The sequence below is a fragment of the Phoca vitulina genome, unplaced genomic scaffold (assembly GCF_004348235.1).
Source record: "Phoca vitulina isolate PV1807 unplaced genomic scaffold, GSC_HSeal_1.0 scaffold39, whole genome shotgun sequence".
Lineage (NCBI taxonomy): Eukaryota > Metazoa > Chordata > Mammalia > Carnivora > Phocidae > Phoca > Phoca vitulina.
In genome coordinates, this window is record NW_022589742.1 from 2,116,432 (window position 1) to 2,135,133 (window position 18,702).

Sequence of the window (18,702 nt, forward strand, 5' to 3'; positions counted from 1 at the left end):
ATCCACATGAACAAAGTACACTGACAAATAAAATGATATAATTACAAAAGAAAATATAAATTCATGTTTTCCTTCTCTTAATTGATTTTAAAAGCAATTATATAAAATAATACACATATAGCCTCTCTTTGGGCCTATCACATATAGAAATGCAATATATGTGTAATATGTTTACCAAAACACTACAAAGGAAGTGAGAATGTTAAATGGTATAGAAACTTTGGAAAGCAGTCTGGCAATTCTTGAAATGGTTAAACATAATTAGCAAATGACCCAACAATTCTACACCTAAGTATATATCTAATAAAAATGAAAACATATGCAAAAACTTATATACAAGTGTTTACAGAAGTATTCATTATTCATAATGGCCAAAGTTGGAAATAACCCAAATGTCCATCAGCAGACAAATGGATAAACAAAAAGTGGCCTAGCCATATATTATTTAACCATAAAAAGGAATGAAGTAATGATATATGCTACTACTTGATGAACCTTGAAAACATAAGGCTAAGTGAAAGAAGCCAGTCACAAAAGACCAAATATTATATGATTAAACTCATACGGAAATCCACAACAGAAAAATCTATAGAGACAGAAAGGGACTAGTAGTAGTAGTAGATAACTAGTGGTTGATTAGGGCAAGGGCATGATACACTTTAAGGGTCTTTCAAGATGCTCTCCATTATGTCTATGGACAAGAAACCTACATCAACCAGAAAGGTTAAGTACTTCCTTAAAATCTGTTAGATATGGTAAAGGCATAATAATTTTTACAATGTTTAGGGATTATAATGTTTTTATCCTGGTCCTAGTTAACTATTTTTTAAAAGATTTTATTTATTTGAGAGAGAGAGAGAGAGTGTGTGTGTGTGTGTGTGCGTGCATGAGAGAGAGAGCATGAGCAGGGGGAGGGTCAAAGGGAGAGGGAGAAGCAGGCTCCCCACTGAGCAGGGAGCCTGACAAACCTGGGCTTGATCCCAGAGTCCTGGGATCATGACCTGAGTCAAAGGCAAACACTTAACCAACTGAGCCACCCAGATGCCCCTATTTATAAGGGCCTTAAAATCTCTAAGTCATTGCCTATGATTATTACATGTCAACCGGACTGAGATATGGTGCCCAGATAATTGGTTAACCGTTATTCTGCATGTCTCTGCAAAGGTGTTTTTTGCATGAGATTCACATTTAAATCAGTAGACTTTGAGTAAAACAGACTACCCTCCATAATATGGGTGAACGTTATCCAATCAGTCAAAGACCATAAGAAAAAAAGACTGAGATCTCCAAGGGAGGGAATTCTGTCAGCAGAGTGCCTTTGGATTCAAATTGTAACTTTTCTCTGGGTGTCCAGCCTGCTGACTTACCCTGCAGATTTTGGACTTTGTTTCATTTTCTCTGGAAAAAGAGTCAGAAATTAACAGACGTAGGAACTGGCTATCTTCTTGTTATGACTATTTTCTCATTTTACTCTCCAAATCTCCTTCACTAATAAACTTTTGAATCTGGTTGCTTTAGAAGACATTAGTATATGTCTATATTGGTACCAAATCACTGTTCTTACCAACTTTCCTCATTCCCAGTTTTGCCTCATTTTTTAAAAATTTATTTCCTATTATTTCTTTATTATTTATTCTTTCCTTTCTTTTCAGTTTTTCTTTTTTGTTTGGTCTTTTCTCCTTTGTTGCGATTCCAAGACTGGGCCTTGGCCCTTACCCCAACCCAGTACATGGGGACTTTTGATGATAGTTTGATCTCTTCAATGTTAAACTGCCCCAAACAATTGGAAATTCCAGTGCCAACTCAATATATAAATATTTATTTGAGTTTGTCAGATTGTCACATGTGTCTCCTAGGGCTTAGTTGTTCCTTTATTCAGAGTTCCTTTATTGCTGACTCAGTTTTCCAGGTTAGAACTTAGCTTATAGTCTGTAAGTCACTTCTATTCATAAGAAATTTGAATGTCCAACTTTCCTAATAAATCGTTTTTATCTGTATCAACAGAGAAGTTACTTCACGAAGCTCCAAATTTTGTCCTCTCTGTAAGAAAAGATTTTGATCTCATACAGGAAGGTGGTTTAAAGATAGGCCTGAAGTGAGTCAGTGGTAGGATCAGGAATAGAGCTCCAAATCCCTGACTCAATCTTGCCTGATCCCACAAAATCAGGGCATCTTTTCTAAAAAGCTTACCAGCAGCTAATAAATCTTCTGGGGATATTAAATAGCTTTTATTTCTTTTATTAAGGAACACTTTGACTAACAGTAAACATATAAGAAACACAGATTGAATTTATTTTACAATGCTTATCAGTTTCGAATCTAAATGGCAAATTTCTCAGTACATTTTGCTTTGAGCTAAGGACAAGATGTTAGCATGACCTGAGATGTTTAATAAGCCCCAAATATGAACTCATTTGAAAATAGCTCATACTATTGAAACAAAGCTGAATAATTGAGTACAGGAAATTTCCAAGTCACTGCAACAGATTTCCACTCATAGTACCTGCCTGGTTATCTTTCAGTTCTCACTCTTTTGCCCATGCTTTTGACTTTTTGACAAACCCCAAACCCATTACTAAGGAAGTGTCAGTATTCTTTCTAGTGGACTACTTTTATTTCCTGAATATGCCATTCTCTCTTAACTCCAGCTCTTTATAAATTTCTTCTACTTATTGAAATATTTATCCCCTCCCTGGCTAACTTCTAATTTCCAGCCATCTTCTAAAAAGCCTCTACTGTAACTGCAGGCTGGGTTAGGTGACCTGTCTTTGTGCTCCCAGAATACCATTTATCATATAAGCACTTCCCATATTGAACAGTAATTTCTTGAGTGTAAGAATAGTGTCTATTCACCAATTCTATGCCTCATTCATCTTGGTACCCCCAAGACCTAGTAAATAGTTGTCTATGTATTTGTGTCCTTACCACACTGAACCCCTCTGTATCTGATTGCAATAGTAAACATTAAATAGTAGCTAGAGGATGGATGGATGGATGGATGGATGAGGAAGGAACAGATGAAAGGATGGATAGATCAATAGATGGATGGAAAGATAAAGGAAATAGGTCCTGATCTGGGCATTTAACATATAAATGGTGGAATTGTGATACAGGGTAGAGCTCTGATCCAGGAACTCAATACTTTGGACATGTTTCAGGTACAAATCCATGCAAGTATTGGGAGGCCTAGCAAATATAAGCAAGCAACAAGTCTGTGAGCCAGGGCTCCAGTCCTAGGTGTTAGATATACTTTATACTATCATTCTCCACAAACCTTTGCTTAGTGTTTGTCTTCTGTATGAAATTCCATTGGAAATCTTTAATCCTAGCAAAAGCTTATACATGCCTTTAAGGAGAGGCACTTTTGACCTTTCCTTCATTTTCCCTGATTACTTTCAGATGGGCCCCTCCTTCCCTTGCCCTCCCATAGTATTATATCTTCCTGGATTAGAATGCTTAGCACATTCTGACTGGTAGGGCCTTAACATACAGAGGCAAAATAGCCACCATCCCTGACCTCAAGGTATACAGTCAAGAGAGGACTTGACTACAGAAAGCTTGACTACATACAAGTCACAGTGTGCCTATGTGTTTGCCTTCTCACTGTGCTATAAGCTATTTGAGGATGGGGACTACTTTAGTTCATCTTTGTATACTCAGTACCTATCTAGCTCAGAACCCAGCAACAAAGTGTTGTTTAGCCAACATGGATCTGACTTTTGTAAAGATACCTGTTGTTTTAGGTTTCTTATTCTCAGGTGAGTTAAAAACATATGGAAATTGATGTATCATAGCTCTTTAGCAAATATTTATTGAATATATGTACCAAGGACTCAGGTGCTACAGATACAGTAATGAACAAAACAAAGCAACTGTCTTCATGAAGCTGACATTCTAAATGGGGGAGATAGACAATAAATGACTAAACAAATCATACAATTCAGATATTAATAGGTGCTGTGAAATAAGCAAGGAGATGTAGTGATTGAGAGTTGGGAATATGGGGGGAATGGTGACTATAATATAGGATACTTAGGGAATGCCTCTTTGCAGAGGTGAATAGAATAATTCATGAAGAATAATTCTTGGTGGAGGAATATTCCAGGCAGAAGGAACTGAAAGTTCCCCTTAGGCAGTAACATACTTTGTGTGTTTGGGGAGCAGTTAGAAGGATAGCAGACTGGAATGGAGGAACAAGGGGAAAAAGGGTAAGAAAGGGGTCAAGAGAGACAAAGGTCAGATTATACAAGGTCTTGTAGGCTATGGTAGAGTTTGAATTTTATTTTAAGAGACATGTGGAGCCATTGACAAGTTTTTGGCATGAGAATTACATGATCTTAGTTATGTTTTAGAAATTTATTTCAGTTTCTGTGAGGAGAATGAACTCTAGGGGTTCAAGAGTGAAAGCAGGGCACAAGTTAGGACTTTTTTTTTTACAGTAACCTATGATGTGGGCTTAGAGGTAGACATGTTGGAAAGGGATCAGATTTGCAGTATTTTTGAAACTAGAGGCAACATTATGTACTGTTAGATTAGAAGCAAGGAAGGAGAGAAAGAGAAGAGTCAAGGATGATACCAGTTTGTGGGGGGCCTGAGAAAAGGCGGTCCTACATTTACTAGGGAAGAGTCATGTTTGAGAAGAATCGAGTCTGCTTATAGATATTCTAATTTTGAGATGTTTGTTAGACATCCACATGAAAATGTCAAGTAGTTGATTAGAATCATGAATTAGGAGTTCAGGGGAGAGGTTAGAGCTGAAAATATATATCTGGACTCAAGAACATATACATAGCATTTAAGATAAGGGGAACTGATGAGATCACATAGAGAGTAAGTACAGAGAAGAAAAGAAGGGGGGCAAGGATCAATCCCCAAGGCCTTTCATGGATTCAGTGTAAAAATTTAAATTATAAAATAGAGAATATATCACTATTATAATGATAATACTTATTATACTTTATTTTATGCAAAATGACAACAATTTATTCACTCAACAAATATTTATCATATGCCTACCGTGTGCCAGGCACTATTTTAGATGCTCAGGATGCAGCAGTGAAAAAAGAAACATCAGATCAAATTTTTTGCCTTTATGGAATTTTCACTCTAATAGTGGAAGGAGATAATAAGCAAGATGAATAAGCAAACTATAGTAATTAGGTCAGAATAATAGCTGGAAGTGAATTAAAACAGGTCTTTGCACTGCTCTTCCTTCTGTTAGATGCTCTTGCCCTAAAAATCCATACTGGTACCCTCAAGGACTTCCATCTTTGCTTTAATGTCATCTTCTCAGTGAACGTCTCCTGGTATTTCTATTTAAAATGCCAAATACTCATGCCACTCTCCATTTCTTGCCTTACCTACTTCTTTGCTGTACTTTTTCTATAGCAATCACTATCTTATTTAATATTTTTGTTGTATATTTATATTTCCATTTATTATTTCTCTCCCCAACTAGAATATCAGCTCCATGATGGCAGGGATTTGTTTTTAACTTTTCTGTTTACTGTTCTACCCCAGAACCTGGGGCAATTCCTGGCATGTACTAGATACTCAATATTTGCTGAATAAATGAGTCAATTTCTCAATGAGTAATCACTATCATCATTGAGAACACATTTTATCTTACCAAATATTTGGAATATTGCTCCAAAAGATGGAATGACTAATGTATTCTCTTAAGCTCCTGGTAAATTTAGCCATGGAGACAGAAGATATTCTGTAAAAATCATTGAGTTCATTTAAGAGAGTTAAATAATGCAAATAATGTTCTGATAGCTTTTAAATTCAAAGGCAGAATGTAATATAATTCCTAATTAAATGCCTAGGTTGGAAATGTTGGCGAGGATGTGGAGAAAGAGGAACCCTCCTACACTGTTGGTGGGAATGCAAGCTGGTACAGCCACTCTGGAAAACAGTATGGAGGTTCCTCAAGATGTTAAGAATAGAGCTACTCTACAACCCAGCAATTGCACTACTAGGTATTTACCCCCAAAGATACAGACATAGTGAAAAGAAGGGGCACGTTCACCCCAATGTTCATAGCAGCAATGTCCACAATAGCCAAACTATGGAAGGAGCTGAGATGCCCTTCAACAGATGAATGGATAAAGAAGATGTGGTACATATTCGCAATGGTTTATTATTCAGCCATCAGACACGATGAATACCCACCATTTGCATCAACATGGATGGAACTGGAGGGGATTATGTTAAGTGAAGTAAGTCAAGCAGAGAAAGACAATTATCATATGATTTCACTCATATGTGGAACATAAGCAATAGTATGGAGGACCATAGGGGAAGGGAGGGAAATCCAAAGTGGGAGAAATCAGAGAGGGAGATGAACCATGAGAGACTATGGACCCTGAGAAACAATCTGGGGGTTTCAGAGGGAAGGAGTGTTGGGGAAGGGGGTAACAGGGTGATGGATATTGAGGAGGGCACATGCTGTGATGAGCACTGGGTGTTATAGTTAACTAATGAATCATTGAACACTACATCAAAAACTAATGTACTAGACAGTGGCTAACTGAACATAATAAAAAAATGCCTAGGTTGGGTTTATCATAGCTTATCTATAATATTGTCCAAATAAATGACCTAAGTAGAGTTGTAAATTTTACTTATTGAATGTACCTTTATGGTACTCTGGTACTCCTTGCGTAGTCAACTTCAATATATGTTGATGCCTGTTTAATAAAACTTAGAGTATGCTATTACAATTTGGAATGCACATGAAGGCTTATAGTTATACTTCTATATTCAGGACATAACAGTCATTGCTCTACTAGGTGCCAAGCTCTTGATCATGTAAAGGTAAAGTATGATCTTTTTCATCATGTTTTGATTTATAATGATTTCTAGGTAAACACTGAAGTAAAAACTGACTACTTCCGTATCAGACTTATGAGGAAAGAAATTTGTTCTTCATTTTAAAATTCCCATCACATTTTTTAAAATCATACTTGTTTTGCAAATATGTGAGTAAATAATTAGAATGCAGTGTGCCAAATACCATGTTAAAGGTATGAAGAAAATACTATGAATAAAGAGAAAGAAAGACCCAGCTCGAAGAGGTTGGAGAAAATTTTATAAAATAAATTATATTTGAGCCAGATGAAGTGTTTTTCCACATGACCAACTATCATCACAGAAATAAAGGAATTATGTAAAAGTTGTGGGACAATAAACATTTCAGCGGGGCCAACAAACATTTTCTAGAGGTAGAGAAAGTTTTCACTGGAAACTAAACTAAGACTAGACAGTGAAGAACTGAGGCATGAAAGTGAAGGAATTTGTACTCCATGCTAATGCATTTGGATTTTTCTCACAAGTATGTTTAAGGCAATAAAATGTTTTGTTTTAGAAAGAACAGTTCAAATAGTCCTTGGAGGTTAGATGAAAATAGGGGAAATTTACACCCAGGGACACAAGTTAGGAGGTAGCTACAACAGTGCTAATGTTGAGACAATGCAGCAGTGGATATGAAGAGAAGGATCAGATTTGAAAGACATTTCTACAGTACAGTGACTTTATGATTTCAGTCCAAGTTCATGTTAGATTTTAAAATGAAGATAAAAATATCTGTAGACCAGAAACATTACAAACACATATAATACTAAGTAGTCTTGAAATCCTGGCCCTGCTGAGCTACAGGTCCTCAAACAGATCAAGGAAGCTGCAAGTTAAGTGCCTATAAGTTAACAGGAAGGAAAACATTGAATATGCTGCTGGAAACCTTAGTAATTTTACTGAATGAAATCAGGGTCCCTGGCAGAGTGAGCTTTCTGTGAAAGGATGCTAAGAAAAGTCTGAAACTGTTGCCTAAGTCTTTGGTTCCTCTGATGACATGTGTACAAGCTTTATATAAAATCAAAGAAATCCTCAGGGTCTAAAAAAGGGGCTGAATGTCCCATTGTTTTAGTGATATTATCTGCCAATTCCCCATTATCTCTGTGGGATGGAAGAACCATGACCCTTGGGTTTCCAGAGTGTAGGTGGAGGCAACCACAAAGCTACTAGATAAGGATGGTTAAACACAGAGGGTAAAAGAAAAGCTACTGAAGATGCATCTTGAAAACTAGAATTCCAAAGGACACAAAGAATGCTAAGAAAGACTGCCAACACACACAAATGTCTAGCAAATTTACTATCAATAGGGTGCAAATAGAAGAATCTCAAAATTACCAAAATTACCAAAATTACCAAACACATACCAAAAGTATGTTTAGAATGTCCAAAGAGATAAAGGGAGGGACGGAAACCATTTTTAAAAAGCAAGAAATCATGAACAGCAAGGAGAAATAATAGAGTATTACAAAAAATCCTTAGCAAACAGTCATTTTAATTAAAAAAAATCAACAGGACAAACTTAATCAATAGGAGTTATAGCTAAAAGGAGTACAATAACACAAAAGAAAAATCTCCTATATGGTCTCAATAGCACATTTCAGATGGCAAAAGAAAGAATCATTGCTACCAGACCTGCCATACATAAAATATGAAATGACACTGATGATAATTTGAATCCATAAAAAGAAATGAAGAGTAGCAGGAATGATAAATATGTGGAGTAGTCTAAGATTACCTCCACAATCCTGTCCTGAACACAAATGAAAAGAGAATACAGGGGAAAGAGCAAGTTTGGGTAGATCAGAGAGATGTTGAATTCAGTTTGGGCATGCTGAATTGGATGTTTGAGATTCCTATAGGACATCCCAGCAGAGATATTCAGTAAGCCAATACTGAATACAATAAGGGCAGCCAAAGAAGCCACAAAAATATTGAACAGTGCAAAGATATCCACAGGCCAAAATAAGAAGAAAAATTTAATCTTGCAAAAATCATGGACAATCCACACAACATATGTTGCATGAAAATGCAGAAATCATAGCCTGACTGGAAATGGTTTGGAATCTTCAGTTTGAAAAGTCAAACAGAAATCTATAAAGCAATGACTGGCTTAGATAGGAAAAAAAAAAAAAAAAAAAAGGAGAGATCTTTCCCACTAAAATCCACATATTAATCTAATATCAGAACCAGAGACATTCTGAAAGCAGGCCATCTTTGTAGATAAAAAAATAAAAATAAAGTACTACTTTGCACTGGAGGCTTTGGTTATGAAGATGTTTTATAGACAGAATTTTAAAGGGTTCAGCAAAGGTTTAGATCCATTCACTGATGTAAGATGTAAAATAGCTGAATAAGGAGACTCAAACTTGGTTCCTAACCTTATGAGGGCAACTTGCAATTTCTTGCAATTTCTTCACAGACCAAATCTTTTTGCTGTCATAATAGTAAAAAAAAAAAAAAAAAAAAAAAAAAAAGAATAGTCAGATGGACAATTGAGCAGGCCTAATACTGCATGACTTCCTGAAGTAGGAAATTGGCTGCAAGTGCTGAATACAGATGGAATCGGGCATTCATTCTAAACTCCTAAGTCAAGCATAAATTATTAGAATAGATTTACAGAGGAAATGTGATCAGTGTTGTTAATCACCTGTTTGTGAGTAGATTTTTATGACATTCTATAGTTACCCATCTAATGAGTATTAAATATTTTGAGTATATTTTTGCACAGAAATATACACATTATATTACACTGTCTGGCTTGAGAACAAAGCTAATCAAATACAAATTAAAATACAGTTAGAATGGTAGAGTTGGAAATCCTTCAATGACAGAGAAGAAAGAAGGTCCCATCAGCTGAGCACTATGCTAGGTACTTCACAGACACTATGTCCTAAATTTTCACAATACAACCCTAGCAGTAGGCCATTTTACAGACAAGGAATGTGAGGCTCAGACATTTTAAGTAACTTGTCTAAAGTCACAAAGTTAGTAAATGATGAGACCCAGATATAATACTGCTCTTCATCTTACTTCAAATCCCACTCTGTCCATTAATAATGTCATTCTTACCATCTCTTCAAGAGATAGTCCCTTCCACAATTCTCTTACCCATCCACCCCCAATCTTTCTTAGTTGTCCCTGAAAATCAACTCCTTTTATTTTCAAACCATTCTTCCACATGGAAGTACATCTAGTTTATAAAGACCATCATCATGTTATCTATGAGTCTTATCCATGCTGAATGTCCCCAGTTACCTTTATAGTTCCTCGATCAACAGTGTGCAGGCCTCTGACATTGCAATGGTCTCTGCATGCACTCTAGTTTGCCAACGGCCAATTTCACATAATAAAGTGGTGACTTAGCTAGCCTTGGCCCTCACAAGAGCAACTTTGTTCCTGAGCTCTATCTGCTGTGTAGGACTCAGCATCACCCTATAGGAATAAACTCTTGGAAAGAATGACAGGATAGACAGGGCCATTGAAGCTTCACTTAAAATTTTACATGGCTACATTTCAAAAGAGTGAGGATTATGAAAATGTAACTCTACTTTATGATACAGTGCTAAGTCTTTTGGCTCAGAGCCAAAACACTGTACACATATATCAGAGAGAATGGGTCAGCCAGGGATTTTAGAAGCGGCTTTTCAGGTTTCACAAGTCCATCGAATGGTCACATTCTTAATAAAAAAAAGACCAGCATTCAAAGTGCTGAGCAGAACTCCTTTATCTTCCCTGTCACTGCACCACTAGTATCTAATAGGGTATTATGGCATATCCTGACAGAACTTGAACCATAAAAAATACAAATTGGACTTTTTTTGGCTAATTTGTCAGTGAAGGGGGTCTGTAAGAGAGGGAATAAAAACATGTAACGGTGGATACTTACACTCTAAGAAATACCAGTGACCTATATATAAAGAAAATTTAGCAAAATTAGGACATGTGAAACAATATATTAATATGATAGGATTTAATTTTAGTGTTCCTTCAAGAAAAATTCTTAAGTAAGTAAAGGTGATGATTCCTGAAGGATGAAGCACAGAAAAATTTAACTCAATGTCACACATAGAAATACAGACTTGGCCCAAAGGCATAACAGTTTCCTTCACTGTCAAGTGTCACTAATCTTGAATGTCCAATATTTCAGTGGATTTTCTATGGACCCTTTGTTAACCAGTACAAATTTTACAGAACTGCTCTTTCAGCAATACATTCAAATGTACTCTTTGAAATAATAAAGATTCTTTCTCTCTGACTCCTTATGTGTGTGTGTGTGTGTGTCACATACGATACACATATACATACAAGCATACACACACACAAAACCCTTTGATGTTTAAAAAACTGATTCATACCCAATCTCCTAATTATCATTACAAAATTCTTACAAAATACTTAGAAACCCTTATGATGGGTTTAATCTATGCAAAGTTAGAAAAGGACCCAGCAATTCTTGGCCTTCACATTACTAGTGTCCCTGAAGAGGCCGCAGGCTTGTTGATTACTTTGCCTGGATTTTACAATGTTCAGTAAAGAATATTTTTGTGGAAATGTGCAAACTGATTATAAAATTTAGATGAAAATCTGAAGAACCTAACAGCCTAAACAACATTTCAAAGGGAAGACTAAATTGGAATACTATTCTGCCTGATTTCAAGAATTAGTATTAAAAAAAAGAACTAGTATTTAGCTACAGTCATCAAGAGGGAATATTATTGGTATAAGGATGACTAGCTAAAAATGACCAGAATAAAAAGTTTAGAAATAAACCTACACATATATTTTCGATTGATTTTCAGTCAAGGTGCCATTTTCAATAAATGGTGCTGGAACACTTTGAGATCCACATGAAAAAATGAACCTTGATCCTTACCTCATGATATACACAAAACTCAACTTGAAATGGATTAAACACCTAAGCATAAAATCAAAAAAATACAAAATTCTATCTTGGAGTAGACAGCAAATTATTTAATATGAAACAAAAGCAAAATATTTAGATCTAATAATATACATATAAAAAAGACTATATAACTAACATAATTCAGTAATAAGTAGACAAGGAACCAGATAAAAATAGGTAACTATGTAAGCAGATACTTTATAAAAGAAGATATATGAATGGCCACTAAGCATATGAAAAGATATTCATTTGTTGTTAGGGAAATGTATTAAAAACCATGATGGGATACCATTACACACTCACTAGAATGGCTAAAGTTAAAAACACTAAAAATTGCTAGATATTAGAGTGACAAGAATTCTCATACATTGTTGATGAGAGCATAAAATGGTATAATCACTTTTTTAAAGTCTGGCATTTTTTTTAAAGACTATGCATACTTCCCTGTGAACCAGCAATTTCACTCCTAAGTATTTATCCAAGAGACATGAAAGTTATATCCACACAGAGCCTTGTAAATAAATGTTCATGTCAGCTTTATTCATAATAGCTGATAAATGGAAACAACTCAGGAGCCATCAATTAGGTGAGTAGGAAAATGATTTGCAATGTATGCAAACAATGAAAGACAGCAGTAGGAAAAAAAAACTACTGATACAACAATATAAATGAGTCTAAAAAATGTTATACTAAGTGCAGAAAGCCAGTCATAGAATATAACACACAGTATGATTCTATATGAAATTCTAAAAGGCAAAATTAATCTGTATCAAATCTCTGGTTGCCTGGGCCATGGGTCAAGAGATGGAATTGACCACAAAGGCTCAGAAGGGAACTTTTTAGGCTGATGAAGATGTTCTATATCTTGAGAGTGGTGGTAATTATGCAGGTGTATTTGACAAATTTCATCATAGTATACACTTAAAATAGGTCCACTGTATTTTATATAAATTATACCTCAAGGAAATTGATAAAAACATTTGTACACTATTGTCTCTTAAATCCTAAGATTTAAAACTGTTTACAGGCAACTTAAAATAAAATAGTACCTTCTATTGCCTATGATTTCTTGTGCATTCTATTTTCCAATTTGACATTTTTTCAGTTTACCTGAAATTATACACACACACACACACACATATATGTATATATATATATATGAGGCAATTTGAGAAAAAATGGTATAAACATGGACTAATACATTTTTTATATCTATATAGTATATACATCCTAATATACACACATGTACACATATCTAGTGTTAGGGAATTAAGGAAATTAATGTTGAATGTGCGATATACACTAATCCTAGTCTGGAGGTTAATGAGAGGTACCGTCGGCCAGCAGTACTTACCCAGTAATCCTACGTCTAGCTCTACTGAAGCAGAAATTTCACGGTTTGGGAAGTCAAAGGAGTGAGAAGTAGTATTGATTTACTTGCTTCAAAATTATGTAAAATTTTACAGCATAGACTTCTTCAAAGTCTGTCTCTTCACAGACCCTCACAACAGCCTTGACAGAAATTCTAACTTATCCCACTTTATTCATAGGGAAACCAACACTCAGAGAGGTGAAGTTTCCAAGGTCTCATAGATATAAAGTGGCTCAGGATTAGAGGCCAGAGCTTCTGTGCATCCAAGTGTTTTCCCTCTGTAAAACCTACCTCCATTCTCTAGCCAATCTTACTTATTTTTGAGAAAAAGGAAACCCGATGATAGGAACATAATGGAAAATGCTTACATACATATTTATATCTATGTCTAGGTCATCTAGATCTGTATCTATGCATTCCCCAAATTAAGAGGGATAGGGTAGGCATAGGAACAAAAATGTATAGAAAAATCTAAATAGAGTACATTACATGCCAGAGGACATATAGCCATTCAAATATAGTTGATTAAAACTGCAAATATCAGAGAATCTAAGTTAGGGAGGCATGTGGAAATAAGCCATGTGAGGCTTCCATGTGAGGAAGGAGGAAATGGGCTTTTGACTGGCACTGGGCATTAAATTGAAGTTTGGGCCAAATTAGGCAGATTACTATGAAGCACTTCTACTTGAGGAAGTACAGTATAGTGCATAAGTCTCTATTTTTGGAATCAGACTGAGTTCAAACCAAGCCAAATTCACCTAAAATTCTTTTTCAACAACTTACCAGCTGTGAGACCCTGGGAAGATTGCTTAACCTCTCTGAGCCTCATTTGTAAAATACAAAATGCGATGGTCCCTCATAGGATTGTTTGGAGGATAAAATAATAATTTTTCATAAATATCAGCTATTATTAATTATGAATAATAACAGGTAGAATATCTGCTATTCATAAAGTGCCATTTTCCCAAATTCCTACTATTTTATGCTTCTGGAGAAGGCATCTCTCATCTACTACTGTCTAAACATGTGCCCACTCACCACACAGTGCTTTCTTTAGTCAAAGAAGATCCAGACACATCTTCTGAAACAGACGCGGGGCATAGTGCCAGACAATCAACTTTTCTCCATTTCTATCATCTTACCATACCTCAAAAGACCAACAACTGTGTGAATGCCATACTTAACCTTTTCAACATAATAGTGTCTTAAATATTTTAAGAAGTATGCAATATTCAAGACATACAAAAAAGAATGAAGAGTAAACAGCATGGAGAAACTGACCCAGTTACTGCAACAAGTCAATAGCATGAAAAGATAAATGGCAGGGAGGAATGCCCAGATTAAAAGAGGCTAGAGATCTAACAACTAAATATCATGTGTGGACCTTATTGTGAATCCTGATTTGAGCAAATTAACTGTCAAAGGGATTTTTGAGACAATTAGGGGAAGGATTTTAAGTCTTTTGGTATACATGATACTAAGGTTAATAGTAGTGATGGCATTGTTATGTCTTTTAAAAGCTCATATTTTTAGATATGTATACTACAGTATGCAGAAATGACATGTTGTTTGGAATTGGCTTTAAATTACATTTTAGAAAAGAACAAAGATAGATGATGCAAATATGGCAACATTTTGAGAATTGTTGAATATACAAGTTGAGTACAGGAGTTCATTTTACCAGCACCTCTACTTTTGTGCACATTTGAAAATAACTTCTAATAGCACAATTGATGATATAAAGCTATGAATACAACAAACACCTATGTATCCAAACTCTGTTTATGAAATAAAAGCCAATTTAGTTAAATTCCCTGCACCAATTATCTCCACCCCCCTACAGAAATGACCACTATACTCATTTTGATGTTTATTTTAGTCTTGTTACTGTTTATACATTTACCACATATTTATTTATTCCTAAGCAATACATCACATTGTTTCATACATTTTTAAACTTCATAAAAACAGTATCAAATTGTATGTGTTTTCAACTTGCCTTTTTTTGGGTCAATATGACGTATGTCTGATTCATCCATATGGCTCTAAAATAGTCTTCCAAAAATATCTTCCATTTTTTGTCTGAGCTGACCAAAGTTTATATCAGCATTGTATGCCTTGTGTGTACCACTACTGGGGTTCCTGTTGTCTTATCTTTATTGGTAAGAAGTTGTGGAATTTCATTGAGCCATAATGTTCTCTGAATGAGGAGTTCTGTGTAAAGTAATTCTGTCATTAAAGGTTAACAGAATTCTGTCTCCTCCCAAACCTATTTGTCTTTTTTTTTTTTTTTAAGATTTTATTTATTTGACAGAGAGAGACACAGCGAGAGAGGGAACACAAGCAGGGGGAGTGGGAGAGGGCGAAGCAGTCTTCCCGCGGAGCAGGGAGCCCGATGCGGGTCTCGATCCCAGGACCCTGGGATCATGACCTGAGCCGAAGGCAGATGCTTAACAACTGAGCCACCTAGGCGCCCCCCTGTCTTTTTAAAAAACTTCCTAGAATATGTTTGTTAAGTTTCAACTGTTAGCAACTACATTTTTACTACCTCAGCAAATAAGTAAAATAAGGCATAGTGACCACATGATAATTTTGTTGTTACTACAAGACTTGACATCTACTGGCTAAATCTAAAGATCTTGTAGTATCTGCCTCACCTCACTGTGAACATAATAACGACAAATGGTGAATGCCCACAGTATGGGAATGCAGTATACTTATAAATTACTTATCCTGGATGTTCTTTGAAAAGGGCTCCAAAATATGCATTGTTGTGAGTGGTCTCATTCAAAATTTCTCTGGCCACTGCCTTAAAGGGAAATAATCACTATGTGTAGATCTTCCAGAAAGGTGAGAGATTATTATAAAATAAGGCCTTAGGGGGGCACCTGGGTGGCTCAGTCGGTAAGCGTCTGCCTTCAGCTCAGGTCATGATCCCAGGGTCCTGGGATCAAGTCCCACATCGGGCTCCCTGCTCTGCGGGAAGCCTGCTTCTCCCTCTCCCACTCCCCCTGCTTCTGTTCCCTCTCTCGCTGCATCTCTCTCTGTCAAATAAATAAATAAAATCTTTAAAAAATAATAATAATAATGTCTTAGGTCTATTCCCAAATACTTTTGGTCACATAAATGCTTATAGGTGTTTAATAAATACTTATAACTTTTAAAAAATTGGTTGGAAATGCAATAAGGACAGTCTGTTGAACACATCAATTGGTTATCACTGTAAGCACTTTCTCAAAGAGAAAAGATAAGAAAATAAAAGGTATCTGAAGGTATCTCCGTATCTAGTAGCTCAATGCATAACTGACTTCAGGATAGTAAAGGGATAACAAAGGAGCAAGCCCCTCATCTTTGCTCTGGCTCTGAGGCTCAGTGACCAACCTGCACTAGAAATTTGTTTCTCCTTGATATACAGCAAAAGGGGATAGGGGTTTCTTCCCCCCCTTTTTAACTTACACAGTGACAATGAAGGGATCTATCCCTGCTTTCTTCTTCCCAGAGCCTGGACCTAATTGCATTTAGATATATTATTCTCTCTTTTGTAAGCCAGAAACCCAACACTATCCTTTGCCCTTGTTGCATTTCTAATGATGAGACTTTCTTTACCTCACGGACAGTAATTTAATTGTTGATGTCCTTGGCCTTTTATTAATCTCTATTGTGGTTAGAAAAAACAAGCTAATTAAGTATTACTTTTGGCCCGTAATTCCTAATCAGAGATTTACTTTTATTGTAGTCAGTCTGCCATATGAAAAAGACAATTTCAAAGCCCTCAACTCTATTAGAAATTCTCCTATTCAACATAACCTAGAGGTACTCTTTGAAGTGTACTTACAAATAATAATAAAAAAGTATACTTAGATTTCATGTAGCCAATTTTCTCCAGAACTGAGGTTCTATAAATTCTATGTTGTTAAAAGCTTTCTTCAAAACATATTATAATCTAATCTGTTACTGTGTAAGAAGCCTTATGTTTATCTCATACCCCAACATAGTGCATTTAAATGACTCATTTTTGTGTGTGCTCAAACACATGCAAGGAGGAACAGGAAACAGAGGGACAAATGCCTTTGTGCTTGATCAGCCATAAACAAGTACTGTGATACTGGTGGCAATAGAGAGGATAGATGATGAATTTGCTGTGCTGGAGTCCAGGGTATTCTCAGAATGTGAACACACAGCAAAGCGGCAATCAGTATAGTTTGAAAATCTCAGGAAATGGCTGAATATATACAATTGAATAAGGAATTAAATGGTAAAGATGGTAAGTTAAATGGGTTTTTTGGACAACGATTATCATTTTATCTCCTGGTGGCTATATACAAGCTGTCCAAAGTTTAACCTGCATTATGTCATATTTTCTGTTTAAGATTTTAATGTAGCTTTGTGACTAAAAGGTTTTTCTTCATAATTCCCTAAAATACTTAGAAATGATAACATGTTTCCAGATAAATATTATGAAATTAATTACTTGGGAGAATTCCCCCTAATTAGCATGTATTAGTAGGGCTACAGACAATAATGTAGATTCCATGATATGGATATAATATCCAAGAACTGGGAAAAAGACTTAGGGGAACTTCTAGACATTCTTTATGAAAAGTAGCAATCCACAGTAGTCTTTCTGCCAATAAATGGGACTTCTTAAGTATTTAACAGTAATGTGTCTTCTACCATGGATCTAGGCAAAGTGGTTCAGCATCTTTAAAGGACAGCTTTGGGCAACAAGATCTGTATAGTCATTCCAGATCTTTCATTCTGCAAGGCGAGGGTACATGGACATTTCTTTAGAGTGGATTTAGAGTACCAGAGACCATTACAAATGTGATTATGGACAAGTTATTGTTATAATTTTTTAAAACTGTATTTGTATATGTGAATGTGTGTGTGTGTATATCACAAAGCAAATTCTTGAGGTAAATATAATTATTTACATCCTAAAACAAATTCTGTATATCTGATGGTAATGAAAGCCCCAAATGTAAGACTACTGGTGAAGATCTGTGCGAGCAGGTGCCTTCAGGTGTCTGCCTCCTGGATCTCATTTGAAATCACTGCAAAATGAAGAGCTTTTCCCTAAGGTCAAAGTTAACTTTCATTGAGAGGTTGGTGAAAATTTCCCTCCAAGGCAGCCTACCTCTTTATACTTAAAGAATTTGGAATCAGGTTTTGAATGGAAGTAGCATGTAGTACACTCAACTTGCAATAAGAAGACGTGGCTGTTAGCCTTAGCTCTGCTACTTCTAAGCTGTATGACCTTTGAACAGTAGTTCAAGGCATTTAAAAATTCATTGAGTCTAACCCATTTGGTTTATAGTGGTTAAAAATAAAAATAATGGTGGCAATCTAACAACACATAATTAAGAGAAGGAAAAAGTTTTAAATCAATAACTACCCAAGTGATGCTGGAATCACTTTAATTAAGGCTATTCTAATTGCCAATTCTCTACTATTGCTTATAGTCAAGCTCCTGGAAGAAGTGTCTATAAATCATGTCTCCACTTCATTACCTCCCATTTCTCCTTAACTCACTCTAGTTTCTCTTCTGTTCCTGCCACTCCATCAATGGGGA